Source organism: Lepus europaeus, chromosome 4, assembly GCF_033115175.1.
Source record: "Lepus europaeus isolate LE1 chromosome 4, mLepTim1.pri, whole genome shotgun sequence".
Lineage (NCBI taxonomy): Eukaryota > Metazoa > Chordata > Mammalia > Lagomorpha > Leporidae > Lepus > Lepus europaeus.
In genome coordinates, this window is record NC_084830.1 from 46,976,986 (window position 1) to 46,996,239 (window position 19,254).

The following is a 19,254-nucleotide window of genomic DNA, read 5'->3' on the forward strand; positions in this document are numbered from 1 at the left end:
TACTAGTTATAGCATTAAATCACAATGTACAGCACATTAAGGACAGAGATCCCACATGAGGAGCAACTGCACAGTGGCTCCTGTTGTTGACCCAACAAATTGACACTCTAGTTTATGGCGCCAGTAACCATCCTAGGCTGTCGTCATGAGTTGCCAAGGCTATGGAAGCCTTCCAAGTTTGCCGACTCTGATCATATTGAGACAAGGTCATAAAAGACAGAGTGAGGATAGTAACCAATGATCCTAAGAGTGGCATTTACCAGGTTTGAACAATTATACAGCATTAAGTGGGGAAGAGGACCATCAGTACACACAGGTTGGGAGTAGAGCCATTGGTGGTAGAATAGAGGTTATGATTGCAAAGGAATGAGGCCCAAGCGCACTAGACAGGGCCTAGAACAAAGGACAGAGTCATTATTAGAGGAGCTAAGAAAGGTGCTGTCTAAGCTACAATTAAGTTTTCTGATTGAGAGGCAAATAGAACCTGATAGAAGGGGCTTGATAATAATCACCTTGTAACAATGATCAAATTTGGTCTATGTTATGTCATGATTTTAAGAAATCTTATTTCAACCAGATATTTTGGATTTTGAGCCTTCTTGGCATTCTTGACAGGCATTCAAAAAATCAAAGTTTCAAACAATCTGGTCTCTAAAATTTCCAGTAAATCCTGGACTTTGGTTTTTCCAGTTTGGGCCCAAAACAGGCTTCTAAGGTACAGTTTGAGAGACACTGGAAACTTACAGCTGATGGAAAATGCCCTTAATTATTGAGTAGCAGAACTGTGAATAGTTTTGCTTGGTTTTGTTTTCATTTTTAATTTTACTTTGAAATGAAAACTTTATTCACATTCCTATTTAGGGCTATCTGAGTTATCTAGAAAAAGTAAGGAGAAAGCAGAATTATAAGTAGTTAATTTTAGGACTCATTAAAACAAAAATGACAAGTATGTCACTTGTACAGCTGGAGAACATTCTGCTGTCCTGTTAGATGAACTTTATATTTATTTTTTAAAAGTTTTTAAGGATTTTACTCAGTGAGAGAAATGCACAGGAAAGTGAGGGCTTTAATTAGGGGAGAAAGAAGTCTAGAAGCTAAGTTGAGTTCATACCAGGCAGAGAGCAGGCCAGGAGCCACGTGGAGCAAGCATGCAGGCAGGAAAACAGATGCAGGACGGGGACCAATGGGCCATGTGCCCCAAAGGCATGGGGCAACAAGAGAGGGGCCCACCATATTCCAGGTCTTTAATTTACTCCCAGAGGGGGAGTGGCTATGTAGTCTGATTGGCAGGCGGGCATACAGGTGGGGGTCAGGTAGGAGCATGAGGTCACACAGGGGGCGTGGTCTTCTATCTCACAAATCTAATCAATTTTATCCTATCTGCCTGCCTACATCATTCCCCCCTCAGAGAAATTCCAGACCATAATCTTTTTTTAAGGTCTTTTAAAAAATTTTTTATTTAATAAATATAAATTTCCAAAGTACAACTTTTGGATTATAGTGGCCTTTTCCCCCCATATCCTCCCCCCAATCTGCAACCATCCCATCTTCCACTCCTTCTCCCATCCCATTCACATCAAGATTCATTTTCTTTTTTTTTTTTTTTCATTTTTTTTTTAATTTTTCATTTTTTTTTTTATTTTTGACAGGCAGAGTGGACAGAGAGGGAGAGAGACAGAGAGAAAGGTCTTCCTTTTGCTGTTGGTTCACCCTCCAATGGCCGCCGCAGTAGGCGTGCTGCGGCCGGCGCACAGCGCTGATCTGATGGCAGGAGCCAGGTGCTTCTCCTGGTCTCCCATGGGGTACAGGGCCCAAGGACTTGGGCCATCCTCCACTGCACTCCCTGGCCACAGCAGAGAGCTGGCCTGGAAGAGGGGCAACCGGGACAGGATCGGTGCCCCGACCGGGACTAGAACCCGGTGTGCCGGCGCCGCAAGGCGGAGGATTAGCCTAGTGAGCCGCGGCACTGGCCAAGATTCATTTTCAATTATCTTTATATACAGAAGATCAATTTAGTATATACTAAGTAGAGATTTCAACAGTTTGCACCCACACAGAAACACAAAGTATAAAATACCGTTTGAGTACTAGTTATACCATTAATTCACATAGTACAACACATGAAGGACAGAGATCCTACATGGGGAGTAAGTATACAGTGACTCCTGTTGTTAACTTAACAATTGACACTCTTATTTATGACGTCAGTAAACACCCGAGGCTCTTGTCACGAGTTGCCAAGGCTATGGAAGCCTCTTGAGTTCACCAACTCTGATCTTATTTAGACAAGGCCATAGGCAAAGTGGAATCAACCTAAATGCCCATCAACAGAAGACTGGATAAAGAAATTATGGTATATGTACTCTATCAAATACTACACAACAGTAAAAAAGTGAAATCCGGTCATTTGCAACAAAATGGAGGAATCTGGAAAACATCATGCTGAGTGAAATAAGCCAGACCTTAATCTTAAGGGATGCTGAAGGGCGTAGAATCATCATATCTTCTATAACTGCTTCCTGCTTTATTAGGGGAATAGTGCAGGCGCTGCCCCTCCTGGATCTAAAAGTCTCCGTGAATCTCATCTAAAGAATTTGTTTTATGAGCTGAAGAATTTTCAGTCACCACCAATGGCTGGGTCCCTTGCATGGTCAGTTATTCTTAGAAGTTGTTGAGCTCTGAAGCGTATTAAGTTTGTTAATTCACATAAGCAAACCTGGAACAAAACCAGTTCCAAGTAGTGTTCCCCTTAAGTTGGAAAGAACATATCTTACAGACTCCCAGATAGTGGGTGGTGATAGGCTACCCTTATGTAGATTATAAAACCATTCAGCTTGAGCACAGAGAATTATAATAGAAAAACCTGTTAAGGAGTTTTATTGTCAATAACAGCTCCCAGAGAGAATCAAAAGAGGAGGTAGGTACAGCATGTCTGTAAGGTACAGCAGTCTTGATGTGACAAAAGCAAAAGCTTTAGTTTTAGTTTTTGAAGAAGTATCTATGATCTTCAATTGGCTTACAGGAATAATCAGGCATGTCTTTGCAGTTCACCTGTGGAGACTTAAGAGCTGGAAGTTTAACCGTAATTTTACTGAGGTAGTTGTGCTGAAAAATACCTGATAAGATCCTTTCCATTTAAGCTGCAATTGATTGGAAGAGGGTCTGTGAATGGCTTGCTTAGGAATTCCCAGTGTTGGCGCTTCTGTTAAAACCTCTTCAATTCCTTGGAACACCTTTTGTAGCTCCCCTGTCCAGCATAGCGTGTCTGTGTCAGGGCCTTCTATAGCTTCATATAAAGGCTTGGAATCCAAATTCTAGAATCCATATTTCATAGAATTCTGTCATCAGGGATTCCCAATGTTGGAGCTTCTGTTAAAAGCTCCTTAATACTTTGGAAGAACTTTCGTAACTCCAACATGGGAAGCAGGCCACACAGCAGACTCATAGAATGACAAATGCCCTAAATAGCACTCTGGCCTCAGAATCAGCCCTTGAGGCATTCAGATCTGGCTAAAAAGCCCATGAGAGCATTTCAGGCATGGAAAGCCAAGACACATGGCCTACATGAAAGATCTCTGTGAATGAGATCCCAGTGGAAAGGAGGAGCCATTAAGGAAGGAGGTACCTTTCTCTGATGATAGGAGAGAACTTTGACTTTGCTTATGGCTCTGTCTAGATAATGATGGAGTTGGTGGACTCAGAAGAATTCTGTAGCCTTAGCAGCTCATGACAAGAGCCTCGGGTGATCACTAACATCATAAATAAGAGTGTCAATTGTTAAATCAACAACAGGAGTCACTGCACTTGTTCCCCATGTAGGACCTATGTCCTTAATGAGTTGTACTATGAGAACGAATGGTAAAACTTGTCTTCAAACAGTACTTTATACTTTGTGTTTCTGTGTGAATGTGAACTGTTGAAATCTTTACTTAGTATAGAGTTGATAGTCTGTAAATAAAAATAATTAAAAATGAATCTTAATGAAGAATGGGATGGGAAAGGGAGTAGCAGGGGTGATGGGAGTGGAGGTGGGAGGAGAGCTATGGGGGGAAGAACTGCTATATTCCAAAAGCTGTACCTTTGAAATTTATATTTATGAAAGAAAAGCTTTCTAAAAAAAAAGAACTCTTGTAGCTTCCCTGTCCAACACAGTGTAGCTGTGTCAGGGCCTTTTAAAAATTTTAGATGAACTTTAATACATAGACATGACTTACCAAGAGAGGATAAGATTGAAATGGAAGTATTAAAAATAGATTTCTTTTTGATATAATATTTAAAAATGTGGTAGAATAAAATAAAGATGCACAGTTATAGAAAAATAATATAATGAAACTGCAGGTGTGTGGGTGGTATCTAAGTGTTGGTAGTGTCCATAGCACAAAGGGAAGAACAATTTTGTGGTAGAGGAAAGGATAGGGAGATGGGAAGAAATAAGATACAATTTATGAATTGGAGGCCTCTTAGGTGATAACTAAATACTTTTACAGCTCTGAAATCCTACTATATCTCTAATCTTTTTTGAATTCCAAAATGTAGTAGTGTTTCATTCTGTTTACATTTATTGGGTACATAATATGTGTCTATCACATTTAAAGCTATCTTCTGGCCTCCTGTGCCTGTATGTCCAAAGATGTCTGTCACATGAGAATGGGAAAAACAAGCAGGTATTGTTTTTGTGCCCAACCCAGCCACACACACCCTACACACACTTTGGTCCTCCAGTATTGGCCATCCAGCTAACAGGACACACTTTCTCCCTGCCTCTCAAGCTTTGGGCCACTGGCACTGTCCTTTTTCCTATTGTCTTACCTCCTACATCATAGTCAATTGCCAAACCCTGTTGCCTCTCAGGGTTGCCTTGAACTGTGCTTTAGGACAGAACTTTATCATTTCTTATCTGGATTATGGCCTTTGCTTTTCAGCCTCCAATGCCTCCTCATCCAAGTGCACCCTTTTCAAAATTGCAAATAGTTTGCTTCCCAAAAAACCAAGTCCATTATTTTCCTCCTTAAATTCATGTAGGCTTAGGCCTTATGGTACAGCATCTTATGCCTGCTTGTGATTCCAGCATCCCATATGGGCCATGCCACCCATCTGAGACACCCAGATAGAATCCCTCAGCTCTTAGTTTTGGCCTGGTCCAGCTCAAGCCATTGTGGCCAGTTGGGAGAGTAAACCAGTGGATAAAAGATCTCTCCCTCCTTCCCTCCCTCCCTCCCTCCCTCTTTCCCTGTGTGTGTGTGTGTGTGTGTCTGTCTGTCTGTCTCTCTATCCTTCTCTCTCTGCTACTCTGCTTTTCACATACATGAAATGTCTTTAAGAAAACCATATGGGCTTAAATCCCTGAAATCAAACTCTTACAGTTATGCTCTGCCTCTGGAAAAGTACTGTTTTAAATGTCTCATCTTTCACCTGACTTCCTCTGACCTCTACTGGGGCATTTTTGGGGCAGGGTCATGTACTTCCAACATTTGTCTCCTCAGCACCCAGCACAACAGGGACTGGGTTCTAAGGGCCTCTTGAATAGGACTGGGCTGGGGAAGAGGACAGAGGTAGGAGGAGAAGGGAGGGAATTGCAGCTCCTTTTGCTTCCCAGGAGTTAACAAGGGATCATTTCCTGTGTCATGCCACCTCTGCTCTCAGTCTGTCAGAAAATGACATTGAGACTTCATCCTATTTGTTATCTTTTGGCTAACAGCTATGGGCAGAAGTTGTAAAAATTGGAGAGCATGCAGTTCAAGTGACTATGAGCTCTAAACAGCAGGATTCATGCTGTGGATGTGCCCAGCAGGGAACTCACGGGCACCCCTTAGTGGGAGCTATAAAGGCTGCACATGACAGATTTCCATTAGGGTCAGACTCTGTCTCCCTTTTATTAAACTCTAGTATCTGGAAGTATGCATAAATATTTCATGGATTCAAATAATGTAAAACTAACTATAAAGCAGTTTTATGCTGAACAAATCCTATGTTTCTGATGACTTTCATTTTAAATACAAGGAAGTTAGGAAAAATAAGGCAGTTTGGGAGCTGAGGGGCAAACTCTCTTGGAGAGGAAGGTGTTCGGCAAAACATCTTGATGGGTGGACAAATCTGGTTCTGGAAAGATAACCCATAGGACTAGTTCAGAATGAAATGAAAATGAGACAATGAGAGTTTAATGAATGAGACAATGAGAGTAAATGAAAATGAGAGTTTAAGGGTCAATGAACTGGGCTCAAAAGAGGTCAAGAAGCAAGAGACCTTCCTAGAGACAGAGGAGAAGAGCAGGTGTGGTTAGGATTCTGCTTGGGTTGTCCACATCCCATATCACAGTGCCAGGGTTTGAATCCTAGCATTGTTCCTGATTCCAGCTTCCTGCTAATGCATACCATTGGAGGCATCAGATGATTGATCAGGTAGCTGGATCCCTAACACATGTGTGAAAGGCATAGGTCAAGTTCTTGGTTCTTGGCTTTGACCTGGATCTGACTTGAGTGTTGTGGATTTGGGGGAGAGAACCATTGGATAGTGGTCTGTGTCTCTGCCTTTCAAATGAATAGAAATAAATTAATAAAATTTAGAGACAGAGAAGGAAGAGCCTGCTTAATAGAGTGAGCACTTAAAATCTCCCATTCGGAAAGCATCCAAGGATGCTTAAGGACTGGGAAGGTATTCAGTGTTGCTATACTTTGTGGGCTTGTAATCCTCGTCCATTACTTGAAACCATAAAGAAAGCACCCTTACACATAGCTTGCAGTGGTAAAGCAGTATTTTGAAGAATAAAAAGACCATCATGGAGCTAAATAGTACAATGTGAAATGGGAAAGAACAAATACAGAAGAAAGGTAAAAAAAAATAGATGGTTTTTAAAAATTCAACAAATAAATAGAATCTTGGCAAGAGGCAACTTACGGGCCGGCGCCGTGGCTCAACAGGCTAATCCTCCGCCTTGCGGCGCCGGCACACCGGGTTCTAGTCCCGGTCGGGGCACCGATCCTGTCCCGGTTGCCCCTCTTCCAGGCCAGCTCTCTGCTGTGGCCAGGGAGTGCAGTGGAGGATGGCCCAAGTGCTTGGGCTCTGCACCCCATGGGAGACCAGGAGAAGCACCTGGCTCCTGCCATCGGAACAGCGCGGTGCGCCGGCCGCAGCGCGCTACCGCGGCGGCCATTGGAGGGTGAACCAACGGCAAAAAGGAAGACCTTTCTCTCTGTCTCTCTCTCTCACTGTCCACTCTGCCTGTCAAAAAAAAAAAAAAAAAAAAAAAAAAAGAGGCAACTTACGAAAACGTAAGTACTCAGTTACGTTTTATGTCTCAACTGTCTCTGTGATAAAACACAGGTTCTCCCACACTGCACTTGGTCTGTGTTTTAGGCAACATAAGGTAAATATTAAAGGGCATATTGAATATCCTTATTCTAATATCTCCAAACTGTAAACAACCCAAATGGATTCACCTGTGGGTGAGTGGGAAACCAAAATGTGGTACATTTGTATAACAGAATACTATTCTGTGATGAAAAAGAAATGAACCATTGGTATACTCAACAACTTGGATGGACAGCAAGGTCATTAGTTAAGTAGAAAAAAAAAACAATCTCAAAGGGCTATTCACTATAAATTCAATTTATATAAACTTTCAAAGGGGGAATAATTTTAGTGAGAGAAAATAGGTCAATGACTATCAGCATGTTGGGGGCTGTAGCTGAACTATTAATGGTAGCATGAAGAATTTTCCTTGTAGTGATGGAACAATTGTGTGCCAACTGTGATAATGGTTACATAAATTTGTACTGTGATAAAATTCACAGAAATATACATATAAGTAAAAACTGATGAAATTTAGAATAAGGTCTGTACTTGAGTTTTAATAGTATTGTATCAATGTCAATGTCCTGATTTTGAACATAAAATATCATTGGAGATAGCTGAGGGAATTATACACAAAGCTACTGTTTTTGTGGCTTCATATGAGTCTTAAACTACTTCCAAATAAGAGACATATATCATAAATTCTCAAGTTTTGCACAATTTATATTCTCTAAAGGCTCTGTGAATGTTGAATTAATGAATTCTGAGCCATTTTATCCAGAGGAAACACAAGGTTAGGTTCCTGCAAACCTCTGTCACAACATTTTCATAAACTGATATATAGCCTTGCTTTCATGTGGATCTATTTACAAACATCTTATTTAATACATATTATTGATTTTAAACACTGAGTTCTCAGCCAACAGCACTGTAACTCATGCATGTCAAAGCTTACCTAACACATGTATTTTCTCTGTAAGGCATGTTACAGCCTTCTTGCATTTAGGCACACTACACAGCACCCCAGCACTACATATGGAGCTATTTTAAACGGGAACTCACAAACAAGAAGCACAAAAATGACATCAAATAAACCACAAAAGTATACTTGTTTACAGTATGACAATTTAAGAGCTGAGACAGGAAGGCAGTGTTGTCTCATTTGACTTCAGTTAGGGCTGTGTGCATTGTGTGACTCAAGCTTTCTGCTGCTCTGTGCATATCCACAAATGACTTACAAAGCTATGGGCATTCTTATGGGAATTACAAATACATTTTACTAAGTAGGTGAATTCTCAAATGCAGATTTTGTATATTATGATTGTGTATGTCTACAACTATAGGCATACATGTGTCTGTGTGTATTTATCCGGTAACTATAGAAGAGGCTAGAGCCCAAATTAATGTAATTAATTAATGAATGTAATTGTACATTGTGTAATGAGATTGTAAATGTCATTGCAATAGGAAAGTTGGCAAACTCCGTTGAGAATTGCTTGCATTTTCTTTGTAGTTTGGGTATTTGCAGCTTCTTCTGAAATTGAAGATCTTTTGGTATCTAATTTTAACCTCTGCCTAGGGGTCAGCATTATTCAGAAGGTTTTATTAGTTTTCCACCTATCAGTCTCCCATTTTTAGGCTTCTTTCTATCTAACCGATAGTCAAACATCCAAGTTTAGGTGACCAGTGACACTAAACATCACCTTCCCTTTTGAAAGTAAGTAATAAATTACTCTTCATTGAAGTGTAAATGACTAATGAATGTTAATGAGGTTGTCCTGTTAGGGACCTATCTCCTATTTGACTTAGACACCTCAACTGGGCATGATTTTGAGCATCGAGCCAGTGGATAGTAGATTGAGTTAAATGCTATGATCTAAATGCTCGTGTCTCCCGCAAATATATATGCTGAAATCCTAACCCCAAGAAGGTGAGGCATTTAGAAAGTGACTAGGTTCTGAGGGCAGAACTCTCATGAAAGGAATTAGTACCCTTATAAAATTGTCCCAAGGGAGCTTGTTTGTCACTTCCACACACAACAAGAGGAGCACACAGCAAGAAGGTGCTGTCTATAAATCAAGAGGCAGATCCGCACCGGACTCTGAATCTGCTGACACCTTGATACTGAATTTTCAGTCTCTAGAACTGTGAGAAATAAATTTATCTTGTTTATAAGCCACCCCAGTTTATGGTATTTGGTTTTAAAGAAGCCCAAATGGATTAAGACAGGATGAGCGTCATGGGAAGGCATTCTAGGTACTCTTGAAGTCACACTTCTTAGCTAGCTAGCTGTTTAGAAAGCTCATCCTGATAACATTGGATTTGAGCAGTCTGTTAATAAAAGCTAAGAATACACAGAGTTTTGTGAAAAGTAACAGCTGTTCTCTTTGTCATTGGAACTGTAGGCCTCTAGCTGTTAGGGAAGATGGGTTTTTAAATATCCCAAGATGAATCCCACTTCTTGTTCTTTTTGGGAATTCCCAGAGCTCATTGCTGCCCACACAGAGAATGGTCTTCTAGTTTTGGTAAGTCTGGAGCTCATTTTGACAATTTGGAATGACCCTTCTCACACTTGGTAACTATAACCATTATACTCCCCATTATGAGTAAATTGCTTTTCACTTTGGTTTCCCTCTAATCCCTTGTAGGCATGTGCTAGTTCTGGAACTCATAGAGTCTCTGGTTAGTGTATTTCTGAGAAGTTAGATAAGGCCAAGCTTTCCTTGAGCTTCACATAGCAGAGTGACATGCAGCTGTTTTTGGCTGAAAGCCCTTTAATTTTCCAAGTGCTCAAATGGAATCATTTAAAATGTAAAATGCATGAACATCTTTCCTCTGAACGAAATGATTTGCTTTTTCTTGGCTTAATTTCCTCTAGACATAAAAATTAAGACTCTTTCACCAGTACCAGTGATCAGTAATGCTGTACATGTTGCCAGACTTACAGATTAGATAAGTATTTTGGTTTCCAGTAGTGTTTTCATGGAATTATCTCTATTCAGGTCAAATTCTATTTTGAGAACTCCAGCTGATTCAACAGCCCACAATTTGTACTTTGGGTCTCAGAGTAAATACTTGATTTAACTCAATTCGAGAGAACTGCACTTGTATTTGAGCCCTGACCCATGTAATTTTAATATCCATTAGCCCTTACTATGAGATGTAATTGGATGGATCAGAGGCTTTGTAGGTTCATGCAAACAGTGGGGAAAGCATTCAGGCCATTTCCCTTCCAAAGCGAACAGTGTGAGTCTATGGGTCTAAGCAGGAATAGCCAATTAAGCCTTGTTCCTCCCTCACCACTTCCTTCCGCTTTGTGTTGTGGGCCCAAAGTGCAGAGAGATGGAGCAAGATGTTTTAAAGGGCATACAACTGCTTTAGCGAGTCAAACCTCTTGGTCAAGATAGATGTTTAGCGACGTGAAAACCCTCATGCTCAAGCCACCAGGATTCATAGCTTAACATAAACACTGATCCTCCAAAACCTTCCCTTTCTCCTGAGACAGGGCAGAGAGGGTGGGACAGAGAGCCTACCTCAGAACTGAGTCATGCCAGGCTTTCAGGGTCAGATGTCAGGCTTATTAGGAATCTGGGACATCATTTGCAAGTGAGCAGAGGAGGAATGTTCACAGAAAGGGAGAATGAGACCCTTGAAGTCCAGGAGCAAAATCAAATCAAAATCTAAAGAGATGAGGCAGTCATTAAAGACAACAATACAGACCCAAACAAGGACACCTTAGCAAAACCCTTGCGTTTTTGCTCCAGATGGAGCTCTTAAGCATGTCCAATCTGATCACAGGGTGCCATAAATACAGCATTTAGTAATTATGAAGCCACTGTTTAAAAATGATCTCATTACAACAGCTAGTTTTTAGTAAGCATTTACTTTAGGTGTTTGCATACATGTACCTGATCTGATACAATTTTCAAAGCATCCCTTTAGAATAGGCTTTTTCTCTTTGATGGATCAAGAAAAACTGAAGATGAGAGAACTTTAAGAATTTAGCTGCTTGTTCAAGCAGCTTGGGAGTGCCAGGACTCCAAGTTGAAACCATGCCAATCTGACTTCAAAGCCCACGTTCTGGCCCAACGTACTGCCCTGGATCTCTGAGATCATGTGGTATATAATTTAAATAACCAGCATCACCACCTGCAGTTCTAATTGGGTCCAACCTTTCATATTGCAAGGAACAGAGACTCACAGGCTATCTTAGTTCACAGGGACTTAGTGCAATGAGAACACATCAGGAGGTCAGGTCAGGAAAAAAGTTGTTCAGGAGATCCACAACCAGGCCTTATAGAGAACTCAGATAGCAATGGGAAGCCTCACTAACTCTTGTAGCCTCAGCTGTGGTCCTTCAGAAAATAATGGTTTCTATTCCATGCTCAGTGACTCAATATCACCTCTTCAGCTTTCCTGATTCCTACTGAGTACATTTTATCCACTTTCTTTTGTACTTCAAGATTTCTGCTCATGCTTAGCTTCTATCACCCCGTGATGACCGCTATGTAATGTATTTTGCTTCTTCACTGCTCTCTGTTGTCTTTTACTCCCTGATGTCTGTGTTTCTTTCTGTGTCAATCACACTCTTTAACAGACAGAATCTAATTTGGTCTATGCATCACCATCCAATAGGGGATACAGTAGTCCTTCTTTTAGCCACAGGGGGCACATTCCAAGATCTCTGGAGGGTGCCTGAAATTGTGAATAGTGTGATCCTTGTGTATATAACCTTTTTCCTGTATAAACATATTTACAATAAAGTTTAATTGGGAAACCAGGCACAGTTAGAAACTAATAACAACAGCAATAATAAAATAGACGATTATAATTATGTACTCTAATAACAGTTATGTGAATGTGGTTTCTTCCTCCAAGTATTTTACTGTACTTTCACTTTGTCACTCGGAGGAAGCACTTTACAGCTTGTTTTTGGCTTATCCAAATTGCCAGCATCACTACCCTTGTATTTTGGTGCTGATGTTAAAGCAAAATCTGAACAGAAGCACATGAACAGAAGTGCAGCAATATTGACAGTTGATCTAATAGACAGCTACTAAGTGACTAGTGAGAGGGTAGCATATACAAAGTGGATGGAAGAGGGATGATCCACATCCCAGGTGGGATCCAGTGGAGTGGTATGAGATTTTCATCACACTATTCAGTATAGTGTGCAATTTAGAACTTATAAGTTGCTTATTTCTGGAATTTTCCGTTTAATATCTTCATACTGTGGTTGATCATAAGTAACTGAACCCATGCAAAGCAAAACTGTAGAGAAGAGAAAGGGGGGCTAATATACTCACTTTGGACAGAAAGTGTCAGGCCACTTCATAAACTTCAGGCAACCTGTACATCAGGCTTTGGTTCAGGCAGCCATTGGCACAATCAGCTGTGAACTCGTATGTGGTGACGTGTGCAACAATAGTCCTCAGGAGGGGCCTGTGAGCACAGTGGGAATCTTGCCTGACTTTGGTTTTCAGATGAATTATTTTTACCTATATATTATCCCCTGTGTAACTCGATTGTGATGGTTCATCTTGTTCTAAGATGCATTGGGATGACCTTGAGATTCCCTTCTTATATCCCTAGACAAGTCCCAAGACTCTGAGAGAGCAGAGTCTAATGCTTTTATAAGGTCCTCCGCATGTGTTTGTATACCTTTGGCTCTATGTTTCTGCCTTTCCTATTTAAATATCCATTTTTTCAAGGTTATATGTTTCTAGTTTCTCTTCCCATCCCACTAGGGGAAAATCTGAAAAACACTCCTTTGATGTGGCAGGGCTGAGTTCTGTCTGTTCTTAATGCACTAATAACAATGTTGATAATATCTTCTTTTATAGCACACGTGTGCTTTTAACACTTTAAACAGTCAGTTTTGTGGGAAACAACTTTATGACACAAATAATTTGGACAGTGACCACTATCTGCAGGGATGGAAGATGGAAGGGAGCCCATTTTCCTGATTACTTTAGTCTTTAGATTGTATTTTGTACATCTTTTCATATGGAACTAATAGCACTACACATTTCTCAGACTTCTCCTAATGCATTCTGAGATTGTAATACTTTGAGCTTTCAGTTTCTGCATTATGAAACTATTACAGAAAAATGTATATTTTATTCATCCCAGTTCACTATAGCTCTGAATGTAGTGATCTGAATATAATTGACATGTAACGCTTGGAGGCTCTAATTATACCCATGCAACCTTTGATTCATGGCAGTACTCATATTGGCTGGGACATTGCTAGGTCACTAATCACTAGGGTTCATTTTATTAATACTTCTACTACTAATAACAATAGTAGTTTATGTTTATTTAATGCTTTCCATGTGCCAGGCAATGTCAGAGGAAACTGGCTCAGAGTAGTCAATTATTTTGCTCAACATATAGTAGAAGGCAGTAGGTCCTGGATTTGAACCCAGGTAATGGGTCTCAAAAAGCCACATCCTTTCTTAATGCTGTGTTGATCATGAAGGAAGTGGCCATAAAGCAGTCACTTAAGATCAGAAAATAGGACTCAATCTAGGGTACTTGGCTCTAGTTTCTCAACAGACCTAGATATAACATGCAGAGTACAAAAAAATGTATATGAATGAAATTGATATTTTGAGATTTGATTATTTTTATACACTTGTCTATACAGTAGTTTTTCTATTTACTGCTTGTTAAATTATTTAGTGGAGCGTTAAGCTTGTGATTATAAAGTAAATTGAAAGTATGTCTTTTTAACAATTGAAAGGAAAATAAGAAATGAAGAAGGAAGGAGGTGGAAAGTGGAGGAGGGAGAGAGGGAGGATTGGAAATATTATTATGCTCTTAAAATTATATATATGAAATACATGAAATTCCTTCCCTTTATATAAATTTTAAGAAAGAAAGCAAGCAGAACAACTAAAGGCCAGCTTGGATGTCCTCTTCTCTTTGAGATACTTTTCCACACGTGTCTGCGATAAGTCAGTGATGCATAGGGTGTACTGACTCAGTTTATCAGTCCATAAAACCAAGGTTCTGGCCACTGACTGCAAACCTGGAACTTGGAGATGGTGGGGAATCTAAAAGAAAGAGATACTACAGATGCCTGCTCTTACTTGGGTTTCAATCTATCTGTGTAGTAGAACTTAAGACCAAAAGGAAAAGAATAGGAACATGTAAAACTCGCCACCCCGCGGAGAGCGAATTAGTATAGTTTATACAGAGCAACTGAGTATTGAGTTACACTCATGAACATTCTGGTGGTGAGGCCTCAGGGGTGACCTAAGGAATATATCTTTATTTTGTTCTTCCATTAATTACTTAGAAAAGAGCTCAGAGATCATCTGCTAGAATGTTTCCCTTTTACTTATGCATAGAAACAGCTTAACTGTCATACACTTAAGTCATACACTTATTCCTGACCGTGAGATCTTTCACCATGCACTCAGTGAGTATCTGCTATATGGCAGGTACTTTGCACAGATCAAACAGTATAGCCCCTACCCTTAGAAATTAGAAGTTGGAAATTTGTTGAAATGCTATTTTCTAAAAAAATCAGAGGATGGCAGAATTATTGGTGAAACTTATTTTTCTGCGATTATTTTCTGTATTTATTTTTTCTACAATGGTTAAAATTTGTACAATATCTAATAATTTTATAATTGGAATTCAAAAATGAAAATCAGATATATGACATATGTAAAAAGAAAATCAGTAATAGCAGTTTTGAGAGTGCCCTATTATGTAACAGGCAGTATGGTGAATTTTTTTTGAAAGATCTATTTTATTTATTTGAAAGCCAGAGTTACCAAGAGAGATCTTCCATCCACTGGTTCACTCCCCAAATGGCAGCAACAGCCAGGGCTAGACCAGGCTGAAGCCAGGAGCCAAGAGATTCTTCTGGGTCTCCCACATGGGTGCAGAGGCTCAAGGACTTGGGCCATCTCCACTGCTTTCCCAGGTGCGTTAGCAGGGAGCTGATCAGAAGTGGAACAGCTCGGACTTGAACCAGTGCTCATATGGGATGCTGCCAACATAACATGCAGTGACTTTACCTGCTACATCACAATGCTGGCCCCATGATGAATATTTTATATAAACATATTTAATACTCATAATGGTTTTATTGGAATAATACTTTTAAAAGTCTATGTATTTGAGAAGCCGAGAGAAAGAGAAATGTGAAAGAGAGAGAGAAAGGGAAAGAGAGAGAGAGAGGGAGAGAGGGGTGGGAGGGGAAAGGGAGAGAGAAGGGAGAGAGAGAGAGAGAGAGAGAGAGAGAGAGAGAGAGAGAGAGGCCAGGATTGGGTTAGGAAAATTAGTACTATTTTTATCCCATTTTACAGAGAGTGACACTGAGGCTAAGAGGCTGAACCACAGATCACACAGCTGTAAATTCTCTGAGTCCTAATTGCAGCATCAGGACCGTACTAATCAGATAAGCAAAAGTGAAGTGAGGGTTAAATATGTATTTTCTGGTCTTGAGAACTCACTTTCACTGTTGAATCTTGTGGCTATATGTAAACAAGTGGCTTCATGCACCTGTACATATTTCATGGTGTATGGTGTTATTTTTGGAGAAGTACCTATTTTCTTTTGATAGAGAGCAATTCAAGACCAAGAACCATATCTGTCTCAACGTTTTATGTATTCCTTCTTCAGTTTCAGGTGGAGGTCACCTGCCTGCCTCCCACTTGAAAGCCCCGAGGACTGCCTGGCGTGGCGAGTGTGCAGTTGCAGAGGGCTCCTGCTTTGCTATAGGAGACTGCAGATTCCAACCCTTTGCATCACTCAGTTTCCTAGCTTCTCTGTGGGACCTCAAATAAATATTATTGTTTTTCATAATAATATTTATTAAGCACCCACATGGTTTCCATCACCGAAAGAAAGATCTCAAAGGGAGAAATGTGTTGCATGCAAAGTGTTTAGGTAGCTGAAGAGGCCCAGACAGTGACTCCCAGGGCTGCCATGAGAGTGGATGTTGTGCTGACCATAAAGCGCCGTCAACGTCCCTGAAGGAAACCACCCCATCAGTTCCACTGAGATTTGATTTCATTTACAGAGATTGGGTAGCCCAGGTGTTAAACTGCACATTTCCCTCTTGTTGAGCATTTTGTCCAAGAAGAAATTCCACTTGGAGTCAAAAGAAATGCTGGCCCTCTTTGTGAGGTTATTTAAATGTGAAAATCTAGATTTAATATTTAACAGGCAACATTAGGCTGCCCTTTGTTCACTAGTAATTTTTCCTTGAATGCTCTTTTCATGCAAGACAGTAGAGTGCTTCAGCTAATACAAAAATGACTCAGATGTGACCTCTGACCTCCAGGCAGTTATAATCCCTGATGACACAAGTAAGCTAACGAGGAAACGAAGCAGAGTGGTAAGTAGCATGGAAGGAAAGACCATAACACACAACTGCTGCACAGCGGCTCATTTGCCACGTTGTCAGGGTCTTGAGCGCTTATAATGTACCCAGGCAAGAGCCTCACGTGAATTACATCATGTGTCTCTCCATGGATCCTGGGGACCAATGTATCACACCTTTCTCTGCCTTACATTTTACCAGTAGAAAAATAAAAAGAAAGCTGTAGTAACAAACAATGACCTTTATTACTGAGAAAGGCTATTTTAGTAGAAATAGCTTAGGGTAGTCTTTCTAATTTTCTATCTAGATCTTAGAAAAATGCACCCAAAGGGAAGTTTAATCTGCAGAGCAAACATTCTTTTTTAAAATATTTATGTATTTGAAAGTCAGAGAGAGAGAGAGAGAGAGAGGGAGAGAGAGAGAGAGATTGATCCTCTATCCTCTGACCTCTGGTTGTTTCCCCCACATGGACACAACAGCCAGGTCTGGGCCAGGCCAAACCTAGGAGCCAGGAACTCCAACCTTTTCTCCTAGATGGGTATTGTCAGGGACCCAAGTCCTTGGGCCATCCTCCTCTGCCTTCCCGGGTGTAGTAACAAGGAAATTGCATCGGAAGCAGAGCAGCTGGGATTGGAACCATTACTCCAATGTGGGGTGCAGGTGTTGCTTCATCTGCAACAACACTGGTCCCTGCACAGCAAACATTCTTAACCAGGTTAAACATTGCCTCCCACTGAACAAGTGGAGACTGAAGGAGAAAGAACAAATTTCCTATGTTCAGGATCTTTCACAGGCTACTTTTGCTGATCAAGAATTGTGGGACAGTTTCCATGGCTACTGAGTGAGCTTCACTGACCACGCACTTCATTCCAGCTCTGTGGGGAATAGAGGGACAGAGGCCAGAGCACTTAGGGAAGCCCCTTTTCAGGGAAAGGAGGTGTGGGGAATGGGCCTTCCCCTCCATGGTTTCATAGACTTTAATTCTTTATTGATTGGACTGGCCTATTGAGTGCATAATAAGGTTGGGTTGTGGCTTTTCCCCTGTGGGGAGGAGACTAGTAGTAACCCAGCATCCCTCCCTATGGAGCCTGGCCACACCTTTCCTCTGAGGGACCTCTAGAGAGCAGTGTAGGTTTTTATCTCAGAAAGCTCAGAAATTACTTAAATGCACTTTCATGCCATATTGTCCAACAATGTCTGTTCTATTTCCATCGCAAATTATTTCCAGCCATGTATAAGTAGAGGCATCTGGAGATGCCACCACAGGATCAGCCTGGAACATTAAGATGCTCCAATAGTATGATATGTAAATATACATTAATAATAAAAATGCCAACACAATAGAAGGATCCCCAATTTGAATATAAAAGCTTCTGCTTATCAGTCCCCAATTTGAATATAAGAGCTTTCCTTGGGAGTAGTAATTAATGTACCCAAGATAAATTCATCTTCCTAGTTGCAGACCTGAAACATTCAAGCCCAAAATAATTAATACCAAATTATCAAAAAGAAGTCAATCAAATTACGTTGCCCTCATAGGCTCAACATAATTTAAGTGTAGAATTTCCCCCTTGTCCGGTTTCTTACACTGCTCTCCGCTGAGGGCTGCTTGCTTCCAAGGGTGGGCAGCTGGAATTCCTCCAGCAGATGATGCCTGGGCTGGGCTGCCTCTCTCTGAGCCAGCAGTTTCTTCAGGATCTCTGAAGCTGTGCTAGTTCAATGCCAAGCCTCTAAATTGCCTTTCTTTTAAAAGAATTCAAGGACAGACAAGTTTATCACAGCAGGGGCCTCATACCCACCATATTCAGGAAACAAAGTAATTCCCAGCCTTTGTAGCAGTTATTTCAGGCAGAATTATGTTTCTAGAGCCAAGGACTAATGGCAATCTGAGGGGAAGAAATGTTACTGGGGAAAAATAAAACATGGTTTCGTTCAGAATCCATGACCTGTCAACTCATATGGGGGAAATCTCTCCTTAGGGAGCAATGACTGTGATAAAAGAAAAATTTTGGCATGCGTTAAATTTATTCACAAAGGGTAGAGGGGGGTGGGGAGAAGAGATAAGGAAGCTAATCGGTTAAGAGCTACTGGCTGAAACCATCAGACTCTTGCACATTCCTGCATGTATGTTAAAGCTTTGACTTAAAATCTGTGGGGGAATCTCCCAGGTGCTGGTGCCTCCTACTCACGCATAAGCTTTCCAGACTATTAACCCCAACCAATCCAGAAGCAGCAAATGTTTCTCTTTATTGACAGTTCTCCTATCCCTGCGTGGTATTTTCCTGAGCCTCTTATCTTTACCCATGGTAAGTTCACGATCAGTTTACGCTTCCCTCCCCCAAATTTTCATTATGAAAATGCTCTTGGCTGGTAGCTCCAGTGGGCATTTTCCAACAACTATCTAGCTTTCCTGCTAGTAGCTGAGAAACCTGTCCCAGGACCTGGTCCCTTTGTGACTAGCATCTGTTATGGCTCCATAGTCACTGTAATATCAGAGATCCTTCGGTGTCAAGAATTTTTGGTTTAATAATTGCATATGGAGTGAAGGGTCTTTCTCCTATTGGAACTGTCTCTTCTCTTCGAAAGTACCCTTTGAGATATAAGTAGCTCTGCGACACTCT